Consider the following 26,840-nt stretch of genomic DNA (forward strand, 5'->3'; position numbering starts at 1 on the left):
GCTTTTTGCACAGAGCGATGTTGGCAGGAGGAGTTAGCAGTACTATAGGCAGTTCTGGGTCTCTCACAAGTTTGCAATCAGAGGCACAGGGAAGTGCAATGACTTACCCAAGGTCACCCAGCAGGCCCGTGGCAGAGCCAGGAATAGTCTGGGTCCAGTGCTCTCTCCACCTAGGTGCTGCGTGATTCTGAAGTTTTGCTCCCCTCTCCTGTACTTTTTGTTACGGTGGAATGGGAATAATGGTCATGCTTTCAAGTGTCTCTCTCCTCCTCCTGACACCATTTGCAGCTCCGCCTCCCCTTCTTTCAAGTGTTTGCCATGGGCAGTGGTAACAGAGCCAGCGAGAGAAATCTCTGACATGGTCTGTGCCCCAGCTGGGCCTTCTGCTCCTGGGCCAGCCGTGCCCTAGCTCTGCCCCTCCTCCAAACAGGCCCCCTCCCCTATACACTCTGGCCTGCCCCTGCACCCCATACACGTGTAACATGGGCCTTGAAACTATTCCTAGTTTGGATTTGGGATGATTAAATTTGTTACCTTCAGCTCCCCCACACTCCAGTTTCCCCCACACTCCCCATCACACTCCCCCACCTTCAGCTCCCCCACACTCCAGTTTCAGTTGTTTGGTGGTGTCCCGATGGTTTTCCACTGATAGTTTGGGAGGGAGCAAGGCTGGACAGTTGAGTTTATAAAGTAGATGTTCAGTGTCAATGCTTTGTTCCGTACATATGACCCATACGCTGATCTCTCAGTCACTGAGTCTTGACCAGTTATGAGATTTCTGTAGACACCTCGCAGGACCCTCCTCCAAGCGATGTGTTTGGTGTGGTGGGTTTGTCAGGTCTCAGGTGAGAGCTGCTGGCAAAGACCAAGTGACCCTTTGCCAAGGGATCTCTGTGTCACTGTCTAACCCCCTAGGCCAGGGAGAGGGCGACTTTCTGCCAATGGCCTTCAGGGCGGGTGCTGAGTTCACTGCAGTGCCCCATGTCCCCTCTCCGTTTCCCTTCTCGCTGTGCTGTCTGGGACGCTGCCCCGCTTCCTGCTCCCCAGGCCACCCCGTGTCTACTCCATGTGCCAGGCTGCTGGCAGCCCCCAGGGAGAGGCCATCCAGCCCATCAAACTGGTGCCCAACTGCTGGGCCTCAGGCCTTCTGGGGTGCAGCTCTGAGAGTCCCATTGGCCCCTGCCCCAGGGTGCTACGGGGGCACGTCCTTCTCGGGGCACCAGGTGAAACAGCAAAAGAGCCGACTGTCGGCAAACAAGGGTAAATAAAGGAATGAAAGAGAAACGGGGAAAGCCCTGTGGACAGCTGCCATCAGGATCTGGGCCCCTCTTACTTCTGAGAGCCCTGGGAGCGTCTCAGTCCCCTTCAGAGTTTAGTGGGTCCCCAGCACAAGTTTTAACCCGCTCCCCCTTTGAGCTCCGGGATCCCCACCCGCCCTCAGTGAAGGCCAGAGCCCCGAATGCTGCCAGCCCTCTCCCTGGGGCTGGAAATGCTCCACAGACTGTTCCCTTCCCAGGTTCCCCCCCCCCCCCCAGAGTAGAGTAGGTCTCGCCTGTTAACTGCTGCTCCAGTCCTGACAGGCCAGTCCAGACTAAAGCAGCAGTTTAACCCCTTCTGTGCCACCGTGGGGTTTATATAGCCCTTCACAGGCGCCCAGGCCCAGGGAATGGCCCCCTATCAGCCCCAGGCCTGAGGTGGTGGGGAGACCCACTGGCAGCATTGCCTTTGAGGGTGCTGCTCCCACTCCCTCCCCTCCCCCTTCACTGCCTGTCACCGTCACTGCCTTCAGAGTTTACTGGGTCTCCAGCATTGCCTTTGAGGGTGCTGCTCCCACGCCCTCCCCTCCCCCTTTCCTGCCACCACAAGGCCTGTCACCGTCACTTCCTCAGGGGTGACCCCAGAGGGTGTGTTTTGTTATCCCTCCCCGAACCGGACCCCTTGTGCACCCTCCATCACTCACCCCTGTCTGAGGAGACAATGCGGGTGATGGGGCGCGGGCGCTGCTGTGCTGGAGATGGGTGGCAGCCTGGACCCTCCTAGAAGGTTGCTGGGATGCTGACGTGCCCTGGAGGAGAACAGGGGTTTGGTGGAGACCACAGACCCTTTGGCCCACACTGTGTCCCTGTGAAGCCTGCTCTGCAGTGCTGCCAATTGCTGCTGGTGGCGTTGGGCCCGTTAGTCTCTGTAACGCTGTCCCCAGTGACTGGAGAGCACGAGCACCGGCCTCAGGCAGACTGGTGAGAAGCAGGGAACAAACCCAAATTGGGTGTGAGGTCTGTATGGAGATTTCACCAACCAAGAATCCAGTGTAAACGCCTCAGGCTCTGTAACAGCATTAACATGGAACCACAGACAGTCCCCTTGGGTGATCCCATATATCTCACCACGCAGGTGAGCTCACCTTTGTGACAGATGGTCCCTTACTCCAGGGGTTCTCAACCTTTTTCTTTCTGAGCCCCCCCCCCCCCACACACATGCTATAAAAACTCCACGGCCCATGTGGGCCGCAATACCCGTTTTTCTGCATATAAAATCCAGGGCTGGCGTTAGGGGGCAGCAAGCAGGGCAACTGCCTGCGGCCCCATGCCACAGAGGCCCCCACAAAGCTACATTGCTCAGGCTTTGGCTTCAGTCTCAGGTGGTGGGGCGCAGGGGCCTGGACTTCAGCCCCATGCGCTGGGACTGCAGCTTTCTTCCCTGGGCCTCAGCGAGTCTAATGCCGGCCTTGCTTGGCAGCCCCCTGAAAGCTGCTCACGGCCCCCCAGGGGGCCCCAGACCCCTGGTTGGGAACCCTGCCTTACCCCATGAGTCACAGCAATGTTCAAGTTACTGCCAGTCCCGAAGGACCAGTCACTTCCTTAGGTCAATTGAATCTTAGATCTCACAAGAAAGACAACACTTGTAGCCAGTCTTGTAATAACCTGTATTAAGACTTATTTAAAAGGAAATGAGAGTTGTTTACAAAGTTAAGGCAGGTTAAAGCAGACGAGTTACAGTCTTACATTTCAAAAGGTAACGGAAGCTTCTATAATAAGCAAGCCCTGCATATTCTTTAGGACTAACCCAGGCTAAGGAGCTGAGGATCTCTTGCTTCTGCCTAGAAACTTTGCCCCCCCAGAGTCCAAGCAGCATACAGATAATCAGTTCCTTCTGTGTGGGGTTTTTAATCCCCTTCCTGCCATGTGCTCTGAGCTGCAAACTCAACCAAAGGGAAGTCAAGAGCACAACAACAGTCTTTTGTCTTCATTAACGTCCCATAATAGTCTATCTGGTGTTGATGAACCTTTCCTGCCAGGCAGAGTGTAATGCATTCGCTTGCCAATCAGCAAGGTAAAGTCTGTCTCCTGTCCGGTGATTTACATAGTCATAGAGCCTAACAATGCAACTGGTCAGATATTAACCCAGGCAGCAACTCACAAGCATTCAGTAAAGTCTAAACATTAAACCCATTGTTATAATTCTAATACCTGATTTAACAATACTAACACAGGTGAGTCAGACTGATTCCAGCCGTGCGTTTGTCCATGTTCAGTTAAGACTTGGGAGCTTTTGCAAGAGCTAACACCTCATCTGCCAGTGTCACAGGCAGGCTGGGCAGGGATGGTGTCTCTAGCCTCTGTTTGCCAGAAGCTGGGAATGGGCGACAGGGGATGGATCACTTGATGGTTCCCTGTTCTGTTCGTTCCCTTTGAAGCACCTGGCACTGGCCGCTGAGCTAGATGGACCATTGCTCTGACGTAGTGGGCCGCTCTTATGTTCACAGTCTCTATGAGGAGTATCTACTCACTGGGGAGCCACAGAAAGAAACAAGATGTGCTGAGGCAAGGAGGCCCAGTCTCAGCGCCCATGGGGTCACACTTGCCAAACTAGGCCCAGCCCATGAAGGGGGCACTGCCAGGAGAGACTGGATAAAGGCTGGAGCATCCAACAGCTTTGTAAACCTGAGAGAGCTGCCTTGGGGACAGTGACAGGGAGAATCCCCAGAGTGACTCCTTTGATTCTGCTCGTCTCTGGCCTTTGCTTTATAGAATCATAGAACTGGAAGGGACCTCGAGAGGTCGTCTAGTAAGAACCTTTTGTGTACTTGAAAACTGATCAGGTCCCCTCTCAGTCATCTTTTCTCCAGACTAAACAAACACAATTTTTTTCAATCTTCCCTCATAGGTCTTGTTTTCTAGACCTTTCATCATTTTTGTTACTCTTCTCTGGACTTTCTCCAGTTTGTTCACATCTTTCCTGAAATATGGTGCCCAGAACTGGACACACTGCTCCAGTTGAGGCCTAATCAGCGCGGAGTAGAGCGGAAGAATTACTTCTCGTGTCTTGCTTTTTTTGCAACAGTGTAACACTGTTGACTCATATTTAGCTTATGATGCACTGTGATCTCCAGATCCCTTTCTGCAGTTCTCCTTCCTAGGCAGCCATTTCCCATTTTGTATATGTGCAACTGCTTGTTCCTTCCTAAGTGAAGTACTTGGGATTTGTCCTTATTGAATTTCATCCTATTTACTTCAGACCATTTCTCCAGTTTGTCCAGATCATTTTGAATTTTAATTCTATCCTCCAAAGCACTTGCAACTCCTCCCAGCTTGGTATCGTCCGCAAACATAAGTGTAACAGAGAAACTCTGCTACTGGGAGGGTTTCACCCTGTCTCAGAGGGTTACAACCTGGTGGGATGGGGCTAGGCCTGTACTGGAATAAGATCACTCTGTGCTCCACAGTGTGGCAGAACCTAGAATGTCCATTAGCAGGGGAAAATCCTGGGGGGATCGGCTTGTGGAATGGACAAAAACCCCACCTGAATTCTCTCACATTGCCCTTCTCGCCCTGGCAGGTTACAGAATCACGTCCACGTTTCGCTCCAGATCATCCCCTCCTCCCAGGGGGAAGGAAATGGCTGCAATGGAGCTGGCTCAGGTAAGGGATTATCAGGAGGGAGAGGAGCAGTAAATGCATAGGAGGGTGGGAGCTGCTCGAGGTGGTAGGAGGCAGGAACTATCTAGGGTGGAGAAAGGGAGGAGACAGGATGTGACAAAGCTGCTGAGACTTGTGTAGTGTAGAGTGTGATGGGTTGTCACCCCGGGGTGCACTGTGGGGGGCTTTTGGGAACCGCTGTGCCCTCTAACCCTGAAGCTGGGCTGGCCCTTCTCACACTGCTTTGCTGGAGATTCAGCCAGCCTCTCCAGGCCCCGTTATCACCCACACGACAGCAGGTGGCGCCATGCATCCAACTAAGCTACCTGAGTGCTTTACCTAAGCCACTCAATGACAGAGAGAAGACAACAGCCAATTTCCCAGCGATAAGTGATATCAAAGCAGATTACTTAGGCTTAGTTTGAGTTTTGGGTTATTTGCTAACATACTAGCAATTTCTCACCCTTACTGAAGATAGAAGCAGTCCACCAAGTTTCCATATTCAAGCTTGAAATCCCTTTACCCTGGGACCAACACTTCCCCCAGTTCAGTCTTTGTTCCTCAGGTGGAGAAAGTGAATAAGGAAAAGGTATTTACTTGTTAACGTAATATAAGAACTAGGGGTCACCAAATGAAATTAATGGGCAGCAGGTTTAAAACAAATAAAAGGAAGTTCTTCACACAGCGCACAGTCAACCTGTGGAACTCCTTGCCTGAAGAGATTCTGAAGGCTAGGACTATAACAGCGTTTAAAAGAGAACTGGATAAATTCATGGAGGTTAAGTCCATTAATGGCTATTAGCCAGGATGGGTAAGGAATGGTGTCCCTAGCCTCTGTTCGTCAGAGGGTGGCGATGGATGGCAGGAGAGAGATCACTTGATCATTACCTGTTAGGTTCACTCCCTCTGGGGCACCTGGCATTGGCCACTGTCAGTAGACAGAATACTGGGTTGGATGGACATTTGGTCTGACCCAGTATGGCTATTCTTATTCATAGATCCATAGATTCTAGGACTGGCAGGGACCTTGAGAGGTCATCGAGTCCAGTCCCATGCCCTCGTGTCAGGACCAAATACTGTCTAGACCATCCCTGATAGACATTTATGTAACCTACTCTTAAATATCTCCAGAGATGGAGATTCCACAACCTCCCTAGGCAATTTATTCCAGTGTTTAATCACCCTGACAGTTAGGAACTTTTTCCTAATGTCCAACCTAAACCTCCCTTTGCTGCAGTTTAAGCCCATTGCTGCTTGTTCTATCCTTAGAGGCGAAGATGAACATGTTTTCTCCCTCCTCCTCATGACACCCTTTTAGCTACCTGAAAAATTCTGTCATGTCCCCTCTCAGTCTTCTCTTTCCAAACTAAACAAACCCAATTCTTTCAGCCTTCGTTCATAGGTCATGTTCTCTAGACCTTTAATCATTCTTGTTGCTCTTCTCTGGACTGTCTCCAATTTCTCCACATCTTTCTTGAAATGCAGTGCCCAGAACTGGACACAATACTCCAGTTGAGGCCTAACCAGCACAGGGTAGAGCGGAAGAATGACTTCTCGTGTCTTGCTCACAACACACCTGTTAATGCATCCCAGAATCATGTTTGCTTTTTTTGCAACAGCATCACACTGTTGACTCATACTTAGCTTGTCCACTATAACCCCTAGATCCCTTTCTGCCGTACTCCTTCCTAGACAGTCTCTTCCCATTCTGCATGTGTGAAACTGATTGTTCCTTCCTAAGTGGAGCACTTTGGATTTGTCTTTATTAAACTTCATCCTGTTTACCTCAGACCATTTCTCCAATTTGTCCAGATCATTTTGAATTATGACCCTGTCCTCCAAACCAGTTGCAATCCCTCCCAGTTTGGTATCATCTGCAGACTTAATAAGTGTACTTTCTATGCCAATATCGAAATGGTTGATGAAGATATTGAACAGAGCCGGTCCCAAAACAGACCCCTGCGGAACCCCACTTGTTATACCTTTCCAGCAGGATTGGGAACCATTAATAACTACTCTGAGTACGGTTATCGAGCCAGTTATGCACCCACCTTATAGTAGCCCCATCTAAGTTGTATTTGCCTAGTTTATTGATAAGAATATCATGCGAGACCGTATCAAATGCTTTACTAAAGTCTAGGTATACCACATCCACCACTTCTCCCTTATCCACAAGGCTTGTTATCCTATTAAAGAAAGCTCTCAGATTGGTTTGACATGTTTTGTTCTTCAGATACAGAGTCAATATCCATAACTTCAGATAACAAACATGATCCATGCACACAAATAGGATAATCATATTCGGCCAATCACAACTTTTCCAATGACACTGCACATGATGCATCTTGCACAAAATGCCTAATAATTATGGCCTAATCATTTTATACTCCTACCACTATGATGAATATGGGGTGTAGTGTCAGATAGGGCCTAATTTCAAGGCACAGGAGTTGAGAATGGAACTTCCCCTCTTTGTGGAGCAGGAAATAACCCCCCAGCCAGGGCTGGGAAAACTTCCCAGACTCCCAGTGCTGGGGCCAGAATCTACTGACACTTCATTAATTACCACCACCCCCAATCTTTGTGGCAACTGCAAACTTATCACTGATTATTTTATGTTCTCTTCCAGGTCATTAATAAGTATGTTAAATAGCACAGATCCAAGAACCAGTCCTTGTGGGAAGCCCCTAGAAAGAAATCCACTTGACCATAGTTCCCCATTTACAATCCCAGTTTTTAATCTATTTAATATATGCCCTGTGTATTTTGTATCTTTCTAGTTTTCTAGTCAAAATATTGTGCTGGACCAAGTCATATGCCTTACAGAAGTCTAGGTATATTACATCAATACTATTAGTTGCAACCAAACTTTTGATCTCATCCAGTAAGGATATCCAGTTAGTTTGACAATCTATTGTGTCTAAACCTTTGTTAATGGGTACTAATTATCTTACCCTCCTTTAATTCGTTATTAATGAACTCCAGTATCGGCTGCTCCATTCTCTTGCCCAGTATCGATTTTAGACTAACACTCTTGTAATTAGCTGGGTCATCTCTTTACACTTTTTAAATATTGGCACAGCATTAGCTTTATTCCAGTCTTATGGAATTTCCTCACTGTTCCAAGTCCTAATGAAAATCAACACTAACAGTCCACCACGCTTCTCCACCGGGTCTCTCAAAACTCTTGTTATCCGGACCTGCTGATTTAAACACATCTAACTGTAATACCTGCTGTTTAACATACTCATGAGTTGTTGTTGGAATGGAAAGTGTCGTCGTCAACATCTTATGATATGAGTTACATCATTTGTTTTTCTCCAAATCCAGGAGAGAAATATTTATTGAACACTTTTACCTCTTCTGCATTATTTTTGATAATTCTGCCATTTCTATCTAGTAATTTACCACTACCGTGGTTAGGATTAATTTTGTACTTAATATACTTTTTAAAACTTCCTTCTTATTTTTCATTGATTGATCATTGATTTCTGATAGCTTCCCTTACCAATTTTCTATAATTCTGACCTCCTAACTTATAGTCTTTACTATTGACTTCCCCTTTCTTCCATATATTTTATTTGGAGAGTGTTGGGATTCCTACCAGGGAGTCACCAGCAGGGTCCAGAGACATCCCCATCTCCTGTATCAAGCTCTGGCTAGTGGGTATGTGATAAATGTGACGACCCTGCCTCCATCTGTCAGGTGGAAGACACAAAGATTCTCTCTTTCTACCCTCTGATTCCTCCTGGCTGCTCTAAGCAAGATGGGGTGGGACTCTGTTAACATATGCCTCCATTTACCTGGTGCTGCTGTTCCGTGAATAGTGGGGTAGCAGGTACTGAGTGTTGGATTCTTGCTCTTTCAGGGGCCGGTGACCTTCGAGGAGGTGGCTGTGTATTTCACCAGGGAAGAGGGGGCTCTGCTGGACCCCACTCAGAGAGCCCTCTACAGGGATGTCATGCAGGAGAACTATGAGAATGTGACCTCGCTGGGTAAGGATTCCCGTCCTCTTGGAATAGGAAATGAAGAGATAAGGTTCATGCCAGCCCCACAATGCCACCTCTACTCTGTCCTGTTTCAGTATCACCCCAATATGCCAGTGACACACACACACTACTAGAGACCCTCCCCTGCTGCAGAACACTTTGGGAACAGCGCACAGGAGCCGTATTGCAGTGTCAAATAGCTCCTGTTTGCTCAAGTAAACTTCTTTGAGATGGGGCGACCACATCTGCACGGAGTATTTGAGATGTGGGCGTACCATGGATTTGTGTAGAGGCAATATGATATTTTATGTCTTATTATCTGTCTATTTCTTAATGATTCCCAACATTCTGTTCGCTTTTTTCACTGCTGCTGCACACTGAGTGGATGTTTTCAGAGAACTATCCACAGTGACTCCAAGATCTCTCTCTTGAGTGGAAACAGCTAACTTAGATCCGATCATTTTGTATGTATAGCTGGGATTATGTTTTCCAATGGGCTGCAATATGTGTTATCCTGACATCTAGTACTGCTGAGATCCTGCATTCAGTGATATCCCTGCCCTTCCTGTTCCCTTTCTCAACTGAACCCCACCAGCCCATGCTTCCTGTTCCCAGCTTCCCCAGGACTCTCTTATTGTCTCTGAACCTCTCTGTCAGCAAGAAGCAGTTCCAGGGAGACTTGCCCTCTCTCTGGAGTCTTTGATTTCTGGGACATGGATTTACTTTCTCTGTGTTGTAGGGACTCTTTGAAATTGAGTGTCTGTGATATTAACCACAGTGCAACCTGGACTGTTGAACAGCTGTGTCCCCTCAGTTCCCAAGCTGGGGTGCCTTTTACACTGCTTTACTGTGAGAACAGCCACTCCTGGGCAGGTAACGCACAGTCTCCAGCATGTAACTCACTCCCAGCTACACAGTATTGAGTGCTGCTAGTCAGTGACTCACAAGTTATAGTGCAGCACAGGGGAGAACCCCAGAAAATTCTCTGCTCCCAGAAATGTGCATCTTTCCCTGTCCAGCACACTCCTGAACAACGCAAGCTCATATGAAGTCTGTCATTTCATCAGTGGAAAATGACATGCGCCAGCCTTGTTATCCCAGATGGAGTTTCCAACACACTTTATTACAAACACACTGGTTAGATAAAGAATAAAACAAGATAGTTAACAATCAAAAAAAAATATTTTAGGATACATATAATGAGGCATAAAGCTCAGAATTGTTTACAAAAGAAATGCAAGATAAAACACAAACTAATGTCTAAGTTAACAAGCTGAAACAAGGCAAATGTTTCTCTCGCCATGTGCTGAGACAGGCTGGTTTTCCTTTCAGCCAGGACTCGGCCTAACCCACCCCTGCCGCCCACGTTCAGCTCTTCAGGAGTTGTCATGAGCAGAGGGAAAGGGGGGAGAGAGAGAGACTGAAGCATTTTCCTCACCTCTCTTTATAATTCTGTCCTTTGTACTAGAAACAACTTCAGTTCTCAGCTGAGTCATGGTGCCAGGCTGTCTGTCGGAGATATGAGAATTGGGAGGGAAAGTCTACAGAAAGAGCTTTGGAGCTTTGGTCAAGCTAGTAGGCCTGAAGTATTAGCTGATCTTGCTTCTCTGTGTAAAGGGCATAGAAAGGCAGAGTGGAATGGAAAATCCCCCAGATTGGGGAACAAGTGAAGCCGGGGGCTGGACTCGATGATCTTTCAAGGTCCCTTCCAGTTCTAGGAGATTGGTATATCTCCAATTATTTATTTTAATTTAAATCCCCCAAATTGGGGAACAATGGCTTTGTGTGCATAAGGGCCCTAGTAGGTGAAGTGGAAAGTCCCCAAACACACTGATTTGCAGTAACCGAACTTTTGAAACATAACCACAATGGAAGTTTTAGAAAAGTCAAACCACAAACTAGACTAGGAATAACAATAACAGGAAAAGCCGAATATGAAAAACTGATTGTTCAGCTTGCTTTTGACCTGCATCATATTTGGCAATATATTCCAAATAAGGAAATTAACGTGCAACGTATGTGCCATTGATTGTGGTTTTAAGCTTTAAAAGGCTTGTGTGATTTTTAGCTCAGGGGGACAGTATTCCAATAACTGTCGCCCCCTACGCACTTTTAACCAAGAAAAGAGCCTCAGGCTGAGCTGATTCAAAATCAATCGTGTGGTTGTTTTCCGCAACAACTTCAAGTGGTCCCTATGATGGAATGTAAATGTCTTCTTCACACCTTCCCCCTGCAGGAGAATGGCTGTTTGACCAGCTGTTTGCCTTGCTGTCTCTGAGGAACTGCTCTGTGGGTGTTCCCCAGAATTGTAACTTTTTCCATAATCTCATACTGTAAAATCTCATAACTTTACAGATAGTGTTACTACACATTTTAACAGGAGGATAATATTCAGTAGATTATGCATTTTCAAATGATATCTCACAAGCCATACTGTGTACAAAATTGATAATTTTCTAAAAGAGTGAACATAGGGGTTGTGGCAAAGTTCCTCCTCTCTTCTAGTAGGTCCTGCGCTTATTGGCGGATTTCTTCCCCTCAGTGGTTTTCCCCTTGGGTGAAACCCATAGTCTGGATCAACTACTCCTATGTCTGATTAGAAGTAGCGGGGCTAGGGGGGAACCCAGGCCCGCCCTCTACTCCGGGTTCCAGCCCAGGGCCCTGTGAATTGCAGCAGTCTCTATAGTGCTACTTGTAACCGCTGCTTGACCACTACAGCTCCCTGGGCTACTTCCCCATAGCCTCCTTCAAACACCTTCTTTATCCTCACCACAGGATCCTCTTGGTGTCTGATGCTGCTTGATTGTACGGTGTTTTCCTCAATCCTCCAGTAGTACCCCCTCTCAGTTCTTAGTTCCTTGTGTCTCTTGCTCCCAGCTCCTCATGCACACTTCTTTCCTCTGGCTCCTCCTTCCCAGACTGGAGTGAGCTCCCCTTTTTATACCAGGTGCCTTGATTAGCCTGTCCTGATTGGCTGCAGGTGCTTCAATCAATGTAGCTCTCTCCGGTGCCTTCTAGAAAGTTCTTAATTGGCCCCAGGTGCCTTGATTAGCCTGGAGCAACTGCTATTTTGGTTCCTATGGTACTAGGGATTTGCTTAGCCTGGAGCTAACATACCTGCTCCTCAATACTTTCCTGTAGCCATCCGGCCTTGCTCCATCACAGGGTGTAGACTGACACAGTGTCTGTGTGTGTGTTCCCAGCAGATATGTGGGTATTTCAATCCCTCATAAGCACAGTGTTTGGCATCTTCATGGACCTGGGGAACTGGTCCTGCGAATTCACTGGTTTACCAAGTGTGACACTGTATGGAATTGTGAGACACTTTGGTATTAATAATAAAATAATATAATCTTATCAAATTGCAATGAATCATGCTAGATATGCCATTTAAGGTGTCAGGGGAAATGTTATGATTTTCCAAGTATGATCATTTTGTTTCTATGTCTGTATCACCTTTGTATTGTGAGTTATAGATATGTAGGGTATATCTGTATTTCCAGACTTGTGCAGTGTTTCTGGGTGACACCCCCAGACATATTGGCATCAACACTGCCTAGCCTGTTCGATGGCCCATTGAGAGTCATCAGCTGTACAATGAGCCCATGGAAAGGACCAAGGGGATACACCTATTGAGTAAGCAAAACATGCTGGGGTATGCCTGTGTAATGAGAACTCCAAGGCTTTTCCATGCCACGTCCTGTGAATCTTGTGTTTGGGACACAGGAAGTACAAGCCACATAGCAAAAGGAATATAAAGGGCAGCTGCATCATCTCCATTTTGTCTTCAATCCCCTTGCGTGCCTCTGGAGCAACTTCTCTACAAACTGAACCCTGGAACAAAGGACTGAATGACCCATCCAAGCTATGGATGTGTTCCAGACGGACTTCCAAGCCAGCAACTCACCAATACTGCTAAGAACCTGATATATCCATTTTGGAATGTATCTGACTGCTTTCCCATTTAACTTCTTTCTGCTTTTCTTTTGTTTAAACCTTTAGTTTAGATGCTAAGGATTGGCTGGCAGTGTGGTATTTTGGGTAAGATCCAAACCTATACTGGCCTGGTGATGTGGCTGACCTTTGGGGTCAGAAGATCATTTTGTTTATGTGAGCAGAGTTTTGAAATAACCTCTCACTGTACTGGGCCTAAGTGCTGATTAGGAGTCAGAGAACTGGGATGCAATAAAGGGGGCCGTGTGATTTCTTTTTTCAGCTTCTCGATAACCCGAGTGGGTGATCCCTTTTTCAGCCTGCCCTGATCTTGGCATTTTCAGTGAGAACTACCTCTGGCCCACCAGGTCACACTAAGCACTGAAGTTAAATTAATAGAATGTTTTTTATGACAAAGTCTTATGAAATCAAGTGAACTCCTTTGTTTTCTTTCATCTGAGCAGGGTTTCCTGTTACCCAGCCTGATGTGATCTCCCAGCTGGAACAAGGGGAAGAGCCATGGGTCCCAGACCTCCAGGGTTCAGAGGAAAGAGAGATCCTGAGAGCTCCCTGCACAGGTGAGGAAACATTAAACCACCCAGAATCTGTAAGTGCCTGAAGGAAACATCTGGGATGCCCAACAAAGCCCTTGGGGAGATCTCTCAGTTCATTATTATCCCTAGCAGGGGTCGTATCCTCAGGGTAACTATAGCTCATGGCTTCCTATAGATCCTAGCAGACACCAGGCAGTAGCTTCCTCCCTTCCCCCTGCGTATTTGGATGGGATGTGAAGGCTGAATTCATCCCCCTCCTCTCTCCTATTTGGGGGAAGAGTTTGGGGGAGTTCAGCTCCTGATTTTTATTTGACCTGTTTTCAGCACTTGTTTTGATTTGGTCTTCCCCTTTCCATCCCTGTTTGAGGTTTCTGTCTCTGTCACAGCAGGTGATGCAATGACATGTGAGAAAGAGGAGCAGAATTTTCAGCCTGAAAATGTCGAGCCAGTGGGTAAAAACAGAGCATTATCGCAAAGATCGAAAAGGAATGTGTCCAGGAGTCATGAGCAGGGAAACTCCTGGGAGATTCAGCACAGACCAGAAACAGAGCAAGGAAACCAGCCAGGGAGAAAGTGGATAAATGTATTTTCTCTTGGGGAACTCAGAAGGTCCTCATGGAAACCACAACACAACAGGAAATCCTTAGGCGAAAGAGAAAAAATACATGCCCTGAGTGTGGGAAAAACTTCATTCACGGATCAAACCTTTCTGTTCATCTGAGAATCCACACAGGGGAGAGACCCTACAAATGCTGTGAGTGTGGGAAAACCTTCAATCGCAGCTCACACCTTATTGCCCATCAGAAAATCCACACAGGGGACAGGCCCTATAAATGCTGTGAGTGTGGAAAATGCTTCACTGAGAGTTCAGACCTTTCTGTACATCAGAGAATCCACACAGGGGACAGGCCCTATGAATGCAGTGAGTGTGAGAAAACCTTCAATCGCAGTTCGCACCTTATTAGGCATCAAACAATCCACACTGGGGACAGGCCCTACGAATGCAGTGAATGTGGAAAATGCTTCACTAGCAGCTCAAACCTTTCTCAACATCAGAGAATCCACACAGGGGAGAGGCCCTTTGAATGCAGTGAGTGTGGGGAAAAACCTTCACTTACAAATCAGGCCTTTCTAGACATCGGAGAATCCACACAGGGGACAGGCCCTATGAATGCAGTGAGTGTGGGAAAACCTTCAATCGCATATCAGGCCTTTCTAGACATCAGAGAATCCACACAGGGGACAGGCCCTATGAATGCAGAGAGTGTGGGAAAACCTTCACTCAAATATCAGCCCTTTCTCAACATCAGAGAATCCACACAGATGAGAGGCTCTATGAATGCAGAGAGTGTGGGAAAACCTTCACTCAAATATCAGCCCTTTCTCAACATCAGAGAATCCACACAGATGAAAGGCCCTATGAATGCAGTGAGTGTAGGAAAAAGCTTCAATCGCAGATCAGACCTTTCTAGACATCAGAGAATCCACACAGGGGAAAGACCCTACGAATGCCGTGAGTGTTGTAAAACCTTCAATCGCAGCTCACACCTTATTAGTCATCAAACAATCCACACAGGGGACAGGCCCTATGTATGCAGTGAGTGTGGGAAAACGTTCACTCAAAGTTCAGCCCTTTCTGTTCATCAGAGAAGCCACACAGATGAGAGGCCCTATGAATGCAGAGAGTGTAGGAAAACCTTCACTCACAGATCAATCCTTTCTGTTCATCAGAGGATCCACAGAGGGGAAAGGCCCTATGTATGCAGTGAGTGTGGGAAAACGTTCACTCAAAGTTCAGCCCTTTCTCTTCATCAGAGAATCCACACAGGGGAGAGGCCCTATGAATGCAGAGAGTGCGGGAAAACCTTCAATCACCGCTCACACCTTATTACCCATCAGAGAATCCACACAGGGGAGAGGCCGTATAAATGCTGTGAGTGTGGAAAATGCTTCACGAAGAGTTCAGCCCTTTCTCAGCATCAGAGAATCCACACAGGGGAGAGGCCCTATGTATGCCATGAGTGTGGGAAAACCTTCTCTTGGCACTCATCCCATGTTAGCCATCAGAGAATCTGCAAGAGAGATCAACATTGTAAAAATCTCTAGGGCTATCAATACTTTGTTTTTTTAATACTTTTCCTGATTCCCACATAGTAACTTTTGAAGCTCTTTGAACTGTTTGCAGCACCATTATCCCTCAGCTTGTCCAGATGAGTGGCCCATTTTTGCCTTTTGCAGTTCGCCCTCTTTTGAGATGGACCTATTTGTCCTTTCTATTGTCCCACAAGTAATTGGAGTGTGCCCTTCCTATGAGGGACCAGGGAGCGTCACGTTTATACCATTCCTCCTATTGCAAAGTTATTGTTAGTCACCAACGATCCAGATTGTATCCTTGCCAGTTGTCCTCACGTTGCTCTGGGTTGTGCTGAAGAGCAGTTATATTGGGAATTTTTCAAATTATATGTAAATGAAGAGGAGCAGGGGCAGGAAAAAAGTATAATTACAGCTTCTGTGACATTGGAAGGAGATGGGGTGACTCAGAGATTCCCTCCTTCCCCATCACTGCAGAACTGTTATCTTTTGCCTGAGCCAGGCAGAGTTTATCTTCATCACATTCTATCCATCCACTTCTCAAAGTATCATGTGATGAAGCATTCTCCGTTGTCTGTGCTTGCAGATGATGTTTTGACTTCTTTAATCCTATATCAGAGTCACTATGACTGGAGATGAAAGTGTCAAAGACCTGGGAGGGGAATTTAAATGATCACACTGTATTTGGGATCCATTTGGAGTTTAAATTCCAGGTTCCATCTATTGTAAAGCCACTTCTGGCAAGAGGGCTGTTTTTCCCTTATTATGGGGATGCTACGATACTAAAAAATTTGTAAGTAACATAACTGACTATTGAGGCAGGGATGAGGGAAGCAGGTTTGAATGGATCAGAGGAGAATGTGATGGGAGACTCTCTTGTCCCGATTCTGAATAATCAGATGTAACCTGCTCTGGAATTTCACTTGACACTTTCTTTGTCATGTATTGTCTCTCTGTGATGTGGGTGTCTATCTTTCCTGAAGGCTGTTTGGTCACCCAATTGGATATTAGTTCATTTGGTAGGATGTAGCTCAGATTTATTGAAGAATTTAAGACAATGACCCTTTGCTAAAGTCCTCATTTATGATTTCAGCTTTGCTTTTTCCCCATCCCTCCATGATGACATGGAGAAAGCTGAAGTGCAGTTCTATCAACAGGAGAGAAATCTCTAATTTACTGGACAGGCTAACAAAGAAACAGCAGTGATTTAAAATCTCCACTCACAAATGGTGAACAACAGCAGAACCCCAACTAACTGAAGGAAGTGCATCTGATCACAGTGTATTTCAGTTGTTTACGGCAATATTGTCTTCCATGATCTGGGAAGAGAATTCCATGGTAAGTGATTTTGAACTAGGCAAAATGCCCATGTGTTTGGTTCCCAAAGCATTTGTAACCCAGGCCCTACAGAAGATCTCTCCTAGCTAATCCTATGCTATGGGAAATGCAGCCCTTCATGACACAGATGTTGAGGAAATAGAAGTGGAGTTTTTGTCAAATTTATCCTTTGGAGGTGCTAAAGATGTGTATAAAATGAAACCAGTGTTGAAAATGTAATAGCTTCTGAAAAATAGCCATTTTTTAATAGAATCTCCAGCTCTGGTAACTAACGAAGATTCTGATCCAGGCCTGTATCCAGTCCCTTCCCTGGACCTGTGCCACCGAATTAAAGAAAAGCTGGGCATGTTTCAGGAAGCCATTCCTCATTAACACTGCTGAGATTTTAAGTGGTTTTGTAAAGGAATCTACTTCAGAGAACTGTAACTTTACCCTATCCAAGACCAAGGATTTGGAAAGAGCTGAGGTTGAAAGAGTCCACACCCAGTTCTTGGTTTCTACCCCAGTAAAGGAAGCTATGGTGACCCAAGGAAAATCGTTTGTACAGCTCCACTTCCAAGTTCAGTGTCACTGATTACACTTCCAAAGTATGCCAGGGTTAGATTGAGAACAGTCATCCTTCACTGTTTGGATGCAAAGAGAGAGTGCTTCATAGGACAGTCCTTCCCTGTGGATCCCAAACTGGCTGCCTGGTTGGGTAACAAGGACTTTCAGGCTGTAGAAATTATGATAACCAATAAGGCAAAGAATGTGTCAGCCTCCAATTTCAGATTTTCAGATACACGCATGTTGAGTCCTGAGACTATGGTTTTGTGTCTGACGCTGTGGCTACACAATTAAGCTGATGTTGGCACAGCTCCACCAATGTAGCTGTGCTGCTGTAGCACTGCAATAACAGATGCTCTAAGCCAATGGGAGAGATTTCTCCCATCAGACTTGATTAGTCCAGCCCCTGCAAGTGGTGGTGGCTATGTTGAGAGGAGAAGCTCTCCTGCTCATGTAGCACTATCTACACAGGGGGTTAGGGCTGTGTAACTACATTGTTCAGCTGTGTGGATTTTTCACACCCCTAAGCAATATAGTTATCCCAATAAATGTCTTTAGTGTAGACCAGAGAGGTTTCTCTTGTGTTTTATGCATTTACCTTCTCTACCTCCTCCTACTTTGAAAGATTAAAAAGTGTGAAAAGAGAGGTATTTTTCTCCATGATGCAAACATTCCGACATAGAAGACCCCTTCTACCAACACATATGGCAGAAGATCCTGAGATATATGAACTCACAGAAGTGGTTGGGACCTACGTTGGGACAAACCACAATAAGAACCAAGGTTCAGTTGTTGGAAATGGGGATTAAAAGAAAACTAACATATATGACAAGAATTTGTGATCTTTGAATATGTTATTGTTACCAATTAAAATGATAGGTGAAGTTATTGGTTAAAGAGTAAGAGACTGTGTGATAATCTGAATTATTTTGGAAAACTGAAAGTTGTCTTGATTTTGTGTTTTGTTAGTCATACAGGAAATGATGGCTAATCTTGAAAAGTTAATTAGATTTAATTTACCCTGGTTCCTCAACTGTTGCTACAGCTCTACTACCCATCAGTCCAAAGACTGAGAGAAATGGAGAGTTCCAACCATTGTCCTTTTAGTATCTTATTGTTCCTCTCTCTGTTTTTTTGTGCTGGCCTTTCTAGTCTATCACTTTCTGCCTTTGTTTAGTTGGTAACAGTTGGTTTCCATCACTCACGTTTGTTTGTTTAAATCTCTATCCATTGTTAAATAAATTTTTTGCTTGTTCGATAACTGTACTCAGGTGCTGTGTGAGATACAGTAGAAATGGTCCACAGTAAAACTAGTAACCTGGGATACTTGGGCAGATAGGATCTGGGATTTCACTGAGTATCTGGTGATCCGGGCTGGACCCCAGAGGGGGACACATTGAAGGAACTCAGGGGTGAGGGTGGCTGCTGTAGCTCAGAGGAGGGTGCTTGAGTTCCAGCAGGATGGTGAGTTTGGTCACTAACATCCAAATGGAAAACTCCCTCTTCCTAGTGGCAGGTGGCAACAAGAGACTCACAGCCCTCAGCACCCTGAGAAGGGTCACAATGTGTCTCTGTGTTGATCCACCTGTCAAATTCACACAGGGAAAGCTCCCGATATTCCATCAAACTCTGCATCACACCTCTTGAGTATTTAAAAGAGTATCTCATAACTATTTGTCTATGTAAAGTATCAGAACAGTTCACAAATGTTAGGGTCTGCCCTATGAAATCATGGAAAATATGCTCTTCGCTCTGTGGGTACATCTAGACTACCCGCCGTATCGGCGGGTAGCGATCGATTTCTCGGGGATCGATATATTGTGTCTCATCTAGACGTGATATATCAATCCCTGAAAGTGCTTCCGTCGAGTCCGGAACTCCACCAGCGCGAACGGTGGTAGCGGAGTCGACAGGGGCAGCCGCAGACGTCAATCCCGCGCCGTGAGGACGAGAGGTAAATCGATCTAAGATACTTCGACTTCAGCTACGCTATTCACGTAGCTGAAGTTGTCTATCTTAGATCGATCCCACCCCCCAGTGTAGACCAGCCCTGTGAAAGCATGTAAAGAATCCAAGCGCTGGAGGACAGGGTTTGGGTCCAGAGTGACCTAGACAAATTGGAGGATTGGGCCATAAGAAATCGGAGGAGGTTCAACAAGGAGAAGTGCAGAGTCTTGCACTTAGGACGGAAGAATCCTATGCACTGCCACAGACTGGGGACTGACTGAGTGAGGGGGGTTTGATAGCAGCCTTCAAATACCTGAAAGAGCAGCAGTGTGGGCTTTCTCCTGGCCACTTTTGCTGGGCTGGGCAGGCAGCCTGGAGGCCTTTCTAGAAGAGAATTGGGAACTGAGTTAGAAAAACCAATGTGAAAACCAGAACCTCAGGTTTAGACTCATTTATTTATAATATTAAATCTTCAATTCTAGTGTCACAGTCAATACAATTGCTTCAGCCTGATAGTTGCCCAAAGGGAAACTTAACGTCTCTCCAAGGGGAGTGGAGAGAAAGCACTTTTCAGAGTCCAAGAGAGACAAGGCGGGTGAGGGTAAGAGCTTGCAGAGGACCAACCTCTGTTGGTGAAAGAGACAAGCTGTGGAGCTAACCCAGCACCCTTCTTCAGTTCTGTGTAGCCTGGAAGGTCGTCTCTTCCATAACCAGCAGTTAGAACATAAGAACAGCCACACTGAGTCAGACCAGTTCATCTAGCCCACTCTCCCGAAAGTGGCCAATGCCCGGCGCCCCAGAGGGCCCCTGGGACCAGCATGGATACAGCACCACCACAAACAAGGTTAAAAGTCAATGCACAGGGGAGAAGGATCTTGTGTTTCATTCCTTATGTCCTAGTCCCATCATGTGGCCATTTCCTTTTCTTCCTTTCTGTTAAAAGCTTTGGTGTTTTGCACAGAAACATTATTTCCCCAGGAGAGACCCAGGAGTGGGGGCTGCATTCCTGTGCCAAACAGTCACTGGAAGGTGGCAGACAAAGGCCTTTAGAACGAGGAGTTCGTCACTGTCAAAAGATCATCTCCCTCCTGCAGGTCACTGGCAGCCTGAATTTGTTCCTTATCCTCCCAGAGTCTGGGGGCTGGAATCAGCACTACCCAGCCCCTCCGTACGTAGCAGGAACAAACACAAACCTGGTCTTTAAAACAAGCTGTCCCCTTCCTTCTCAGGGAAGAGTTTTCTGTGATTGAAGTTGAGCTTCAGTTCTCCTCTCCTAGGGGTGAGGTGGGGGTGGGGCCAGCTCCCAGTGAGATCTGTTTTCACCATTGCCCCCTTTCAGTCACTCTGGGATGGTAACTCTGCTCCCAGCTGTCAGGCAGCTTCCAGCCCATCCACCCTGCGCACTAACTCCATGGTCATGTGTCACTCCCTCTGCCAGCACTCACAGCCTGCAGGAAAGCTACTCCTGCCAGATGCATTGGTGGTATAGTGGTGTGCATGGGTGTCTTCCAAGCAATTCATCTGGGTTTGATTCCCAGCCAATGCAATAATGGCTTTTCTCTTCTGTTGTTTCCTCATCTGGAAGTGGTTTCATTTCAGTCACATTGTGTTACAATCACATTATCTATAGAATGAGACAATAAATGGGTCAAAGTCCAGCAGGTCATACAGGATGGAGGCACACAAGGGGCTGGAATGTGTCATCTGAGAAAGACAGAACAGTTGGAAACCTGCATCTCCCATCCCCTGGCCTTGCGTGTTATGATTCCAGCTGCATGAGCTGTTCCGGCATGATGGGGAAATAAAGTTTTGAGTCAGTTTTTGCTCCTGCAGGTTCCTTTGCTGTTACAGTTATAATGACATGAACAACAGGGAGGCAAAATAAACATAAGCCCCAAATTGCAATACAGGTGGGGAAAGAGACGATCACGGTTAAGCCAAACACGTCAAAATAAAAATTAATACTAAAAAAGGGGAGGGGGAAGAGATCACGTATGTGGAGATCCCCTTGATATTTCAACGCACATTGTTAGAATCAAAGTTCAGACTTGACACTGGAAAACCTGCAGCTACCCAGCTCTGTGAACACCTGTGATGAGCAAGATGGAGTTGGGCCACCTGTTCTGCTTCAATCATTTATTGTCTCTCTGTTCTCTCCTTCTTCTCCCCCCAAAGCCTCGTCTCCAATGTCTCTGCCTTTCTCCTCTTGCTCTCTCTCCCCTGCCCTTTCCAGGAACTCACACTCTACAGCATTTAGGACAAGCCAGAGCTCCCATGTTCTCCACATGAGCCTGTGTCAGAGGACGTGGGACCCCGGTCAGAACCAGTCACCAGAACAATATGACCCTTTATGGGCGACTTCTCTGCCTACTCTGCAATTTACACCCCCCCCCACTGAAGGGGGTGGGGTACAGCTCTGACTGAGAAGCCCCACAGGAGAAATTTCAGCCCAAAGACAAATTTGTGTGAAATGCTGAGAAGTGAAGAGCCCCCTTCCCCTCCCCCCAAAGCCCCAGAAATCTAGTGTCACCCCCATGGCATCAGCACAGTTACAGAATACAAGAGGGGAGGGAGCAGGGAGAGAGGTGACAGGGAGTCTCTCTCTTTCCTTCTCTCGTCACTTTCTGTTCTCTTTCCTTCCAGGAACTGCAGTCACTGCAGGGAGGGGTTTGTGTCTGTGTCTGTCACGGAGGTGGTGGAAGTGACGGATTCCTGCAACCTCCGTGACTTCTGCAGTGGGCACAGTGGCTGACTCCAGGGCCACTCAATCAACTGGCTCCAAGGACCGCCCAAGCAGCGGCCCCAGTGGTCCCGGGGGCAGCAGGAGCAGCCGCAGCTTGGTGGCCTCTGGCAGCACTTCTGGGGTGGCCAGAGCAGCAGCTGGCCCCCTGGGGCTCTCCCCTGCCCTAGCAGCAGCTGGAGTGGCAGCGACTCTCAGGGCTTCTCCCCTAGTAGCTGGTGCTCATTATCCATCAAATAAATCAACACGCTTCCCCCTGCAAGTGGATTTAGCCCAGGACCCTCAGAGTCAGCAGCTCTTACACCCCAACTGAGCTCTCTGGTCAGGTGTCCTAGTGCCGGGAGCCTCCTGTTTAGATCCTAAAATAGCGTTTTTGCACCGGGGGCGGGGCTGAAATTTTGGACCGGACATTGTAGCTCCACCGTTATTTTATTGAATTGCTTCAAAACAGCAAGTGTAGAAAGTCTCCTAAGTGCCAGGCTCTCTGCCATGGAAACAGCTGCCCCTGCACTGAAGTGGGGTCAGACAGTGACGGTAACGCAAATCTTCAGACTATTAACCCAGGTCCCTTTCTTTAACCCAGGACGTGCCAGTCACCTGTTAGCCATGGTGTTATCTTCATCTTCAAATACCTCTCAGGACATTGAACAGAGGGAGTGAAACCCCCTCCCCCGAATGGCTCCCTGTTGAGGCGTTGTACCGAACCAGCCCCTGGAGACTGTCTGGTTTTATACTCTTAGAGCTTTTTCTCTTCAAACCCCTTATCCCAATCTCTGGGCCAACCTCCGCATTTCAGAGTTTAGAATTTACTCTCATCACCCTCCTATGGCACTTTCCATGTGACTGAGACAAAGCAAGTGGGGGAAGCTCCGTGGCTAATGAAAACCAATGCTCTGGGTGAGGCCTGAACTCACACCCACAGCTGTATTCCCCCTGCATGAGCCACTATAGGTGCTTCTTAGACAAACTTGGGCTGTGGGTGGTTATGTGTGTCTGTGCTTCACCACTTTGGCTGCTCTGTGAAAAGCTGATGGTTCAAACAGAAGCTGGTGGGTTTTTGTTTTGTTTTAAGCAATTAGAGTCTAGTACATTTTAACAGGCAGAAAATGTCCTATTCTGGTCTAGCCCCATTTGACTCCTTCTGTCCATCTTCTTCCTTCACCCTCAGTGTCTTTCCTTCCCCATTGGGGACATGCAGAGATGAACCCCAGTCAGTCTGTGTTACAGAGAGTCTGTATCTCCTAAGGAATGTGGGTGAAGGATTCCAGCTGAATTAACGCCGCTCACCTGGGTTAGAAACATTTGTTTCTTTCGAGCACATAGTGGGAAATGGGACATTAATTCAGAGCCAGGAGGCAAGGCAGAGGCTTCATGCTCTTGATCTCCAGGAAGGGAGAGAGGATCCCCAGGAAGGAACAGAGCTTCCTTTAGTCTCAAGCTGGGTCTCCTGGAAGTTGGAAAAGACCCTTGGTCACTGAGGATCTCATGGGATCGTGCTGCTCCAGAGGCTCGAGAGTCCTGGGTGCGGGGAGGGTGTCACTGCACAGTCTGAAATGGAAGGGAGGACCCTGGAAGGGAGGGGGAGGAACAGAAAAGGGAGAGGAATGAAACAGAATAAACGCCTCTTCTCTCTCCCATCCCCAACCCAGCAAGAACTGTTATCAGTGGGGAAACTCCCCACCATGAACGGCAGAGACCACAGAGACATTTGCCTCATGCTGAGAAGTAAGGTGACCAGACACCAAGTGTGAAAAATCAGAGACTTTCCCCAGATGCATTGGTGGTATAGTGGTGAGCATAACTGCCTTCCTAGCAGTTGACCTGGGTTTGATTCCCAGCCAATGCAATGATATGATGATTCCTCCACTAGGAATTGGTTTAATTTCAGTCACATTGTATCAGTTTATCAATGGAATGAGAGAATCAGTGTCCCAAATCCCAACAGGTCATTAAACACCCAGTGGAGGAAGAAAGGGGTGGGACTATATAATGAGCAGTTGGAGTCATCCTGGTGTTACAATGCTTGGTTTATCTTTTTTTTTTAAATTCCTTTACTTCCCTCTCCCTTTTAGACTCAGAGCCTTTAAGTTCAGAAGGGACCAGTGTGATCATCTAGTCCGACCTGCTGCACCTTGCAGGCCAAAAGACCCCACCCACCCACTCCTGGAATAGACCCGGGAGGGGAGGCAGCTCCGTGCTCTGCCCCTACCCCAGGCAGCACATGGAGGCCCTCTGCTCCCCTCCCCAATGCGTGTGCAGAGATGTGCCAGCAGCACTAAGGTGGCTCCCTGCCCACTCTACCTCCGTCCCTCCGTGCCGCTCCCAGAAGTGGCTGGCATGTCCCAGCATCCCCTGGGGTGGGGGGAGTGTCTCCACGTGCTGCCCCTGCCCCGAGCACCAACTCTGCAGCTCCCATTGGCCAGGAACTGTAGCCAATGGGAGCTCTGGGGGCAGCACCTGCAGACAGCAGCACATGGAGATCCCCTGGCCCCACTCATCTAGGAGCTGCTGCCAGAGGGTTTTGTGTACCGGTCACGTTGGGAGCTGCACCACCCCCTCCTGCACCCCACCCCCACCCCCAGCGCAGAGCCCACACCCAAATTTCCTCCCAGTGCTTTGCTTGTCTTCCTTTCACCAGAACCATCCTTCTTCTCCTGGGCTGCAAGTAGCCACCCCTGGGAAGCCAAGAGGCAGGCACAGGATTCTGCCAGGTAAGTGTCCCCCAGCGCCGCGATGGACGGTGCGATGGAGGTAAGTCTTCCTGAGGCGCGATGGACTGCAACGCAGCGAACCACTGGCCAGGCGGTCGGGGAGAAGGGCATTCACTGGAGGTACAAGCTTGTGAGTGACTCCTGAGCACAGGGCCCCTTCCCCTTTTAAGGACCTGCTCCTCATGGCCTGCGACTGGAGATGACTTGGCTGCATCTGGTGGGTCACACTCCACCTCAGCCAGTGTCCATGCTCTGGGTGTGTGAGTGCTGCCTAATGAGAGTCCCAGACACCTTGTCTATCTAGGAGCTCTTCTGATCTTCCAGCTGTTCAACCAGCTCATTCATCCCACAAGCACTGCAGGAGGGAGCGGGAGGGAGAGGGGGAGGGGGGAAGCCACTTCACAGGCATTCAGAGAGGGAGAGGAGACAAAAATGGGAATGGGGGAAGTATAACAGACCTATTGAGCATAGAAATCACTGCTGCTCCTACAACAGCAAGGACAGGCCAGTAGGAGTTGGGAAAAATTAAGCCCTCATGTTTCTGCCTGGTTTTGAACCAGGGACCTTTTGCGTGTTAGGCAAACGTGACAACCCCTACACTACAGAAACTCTGTTGCAGGGCTCTGCCCCTCCCTTCATAAGAACAGAAGAATGGCCATACTGGGTCAGACCAAAGGTCCATCCAACCCCATATCCTATCTGCTAACAGTGGCCAATGCCAGGTGCCCCAGAGGGAGTGAACCTAACAGGTAATGATCAAGTGATCTCTCTCCTGCCATCCATCTCCACCCTCTGACAAACAGAGGCTAGGGATACCATTCCTTACCCAGGCTGCCTAATAGCCATTAATGGACTTCACCTCCATTAATTTATCTGCAAAAATAATGAGGAGTACTTGTGGCACCTTAGAGACTAACAAACTTATTTGAGCATAAGCTTTTGTGGGCTAAAATCCACTTAATCAGATGCATACAGTGGAAAATACAGCAGGAAGATATATATACACAGAGAACATGAAAAAATGGGTGTTGCCATCCACACTATAATGAGAGTGAGCAGTTAAGGTGAGCTATTATCAGCAGGAGAAAAAAAACTTGTAGTGATAATCAGGATGGCCCATTTCCAACAGTTGACAAGAAGGTGTGAGTAACAGTAGGGGGACAAATAAACATGGGGAAATAGTTTTACTTTGTGTAATGACCCACCCACTCCCAGTCTTTATTCAAGCCTAACTTAATGGTGTCCAGTTTGCAAATTAATTCCAATTCAGCATCTCTCGTGGGAGTCCGTTGTTGAAGGTTTTTTGTTGTAATATTGCGACTTTTAGGTCTGTAATCAAGTGACCTGGGAGATTGAAGTGTTCTCTGGCTGTGTTTGAATGTTATAATTCTTGATGTCTGATTTGTGTCCATTTATTCTTTTGTGTAGAGACTCTCTGGTCTGGCCAATGTACATGGCAGAGAGGCATTGCTGGCACATGATGGCACATATCACATTGGTAGATGTGCAGGTGAATGAGCCCCTGATGGCATGGCTGATGGTGATTAGGTCCTATGATGGTGTCCCCTGAATAGATATGTGTACAGAGTTGGCAATGGGCTTTGTTGCAAGGATAGGTTCCTGTTTTTGTTGTGTGGTTGCTGGTAAGTATTTGCTTCAGGTTGGGGGGCTGTCAGTAAGCAAGGACTGGCCTGTCTCTCAAGATCTGTGAGAGTGAGGGATTGTCCTTCAGCATGGGTTGTAGATCCTTGATGATGCACTGGAGAGGTTTTAGTTGGGGGCTGAAGGTGATGGCTAGTGGGGTTCTGTTCCTTTCTTTGTTGGGCCTGTCCTGTAGTAGGTGACTTCTGGGTACTCTTCTGGCTCTGTCAATCTGCTTCTTCACTTCAGCAGGTGGGTATTGTAGTTGTAAGAACGCTTGATAGAGATTTTGTAGGTGTTTGTCTCTGTCTGAGGGGTTGGAGCAAATGCGGTTGTATCTTAGAGCTTGGCTGTAGACAATGGATTGTGTGATGTGGTCTGGGTGAAAGCTGGAGATGTAGGTAAGTATAGCGTTCAGTATGTTTCCGGTATAG

At 47.4% G+C, this 26,840-nt stretch overlaps 1 non-coding gene across 1 annotated transcript; it reads left to right on the forward strand.

Annotated features, from left to right (window-relative positions):
* The first annotated feature begins 23,828 nt into the window (after window positions 1-23,828).
* On the forward strand, window positions 23,829-23,900 carry TRNAG-UCC. Its single transcript has one exon. It is a non-coding gene; the product is annotated as a tRNA-Gly (tRNA).
* The last annotated feature ends 2,940 nt before the right edge of the window (window positions 23,901-26,840 follow it).

The sequence above is a fragment of the Mauremys mutica genome, chromosome 18 (genome assembly GCF_020497125.1).
Source record: "Mauremys mutica isolate MM-2020 ecotype Southern chromosome 18, ASM2049712v1, whole genome shotgun sequence".
In the NCBI taxonomy this organism is placed as follows: Eukaryota; Metazoa; Chordata; order Testudines; family Geoemydidae; genus Mauremys; species Mauremys mutica.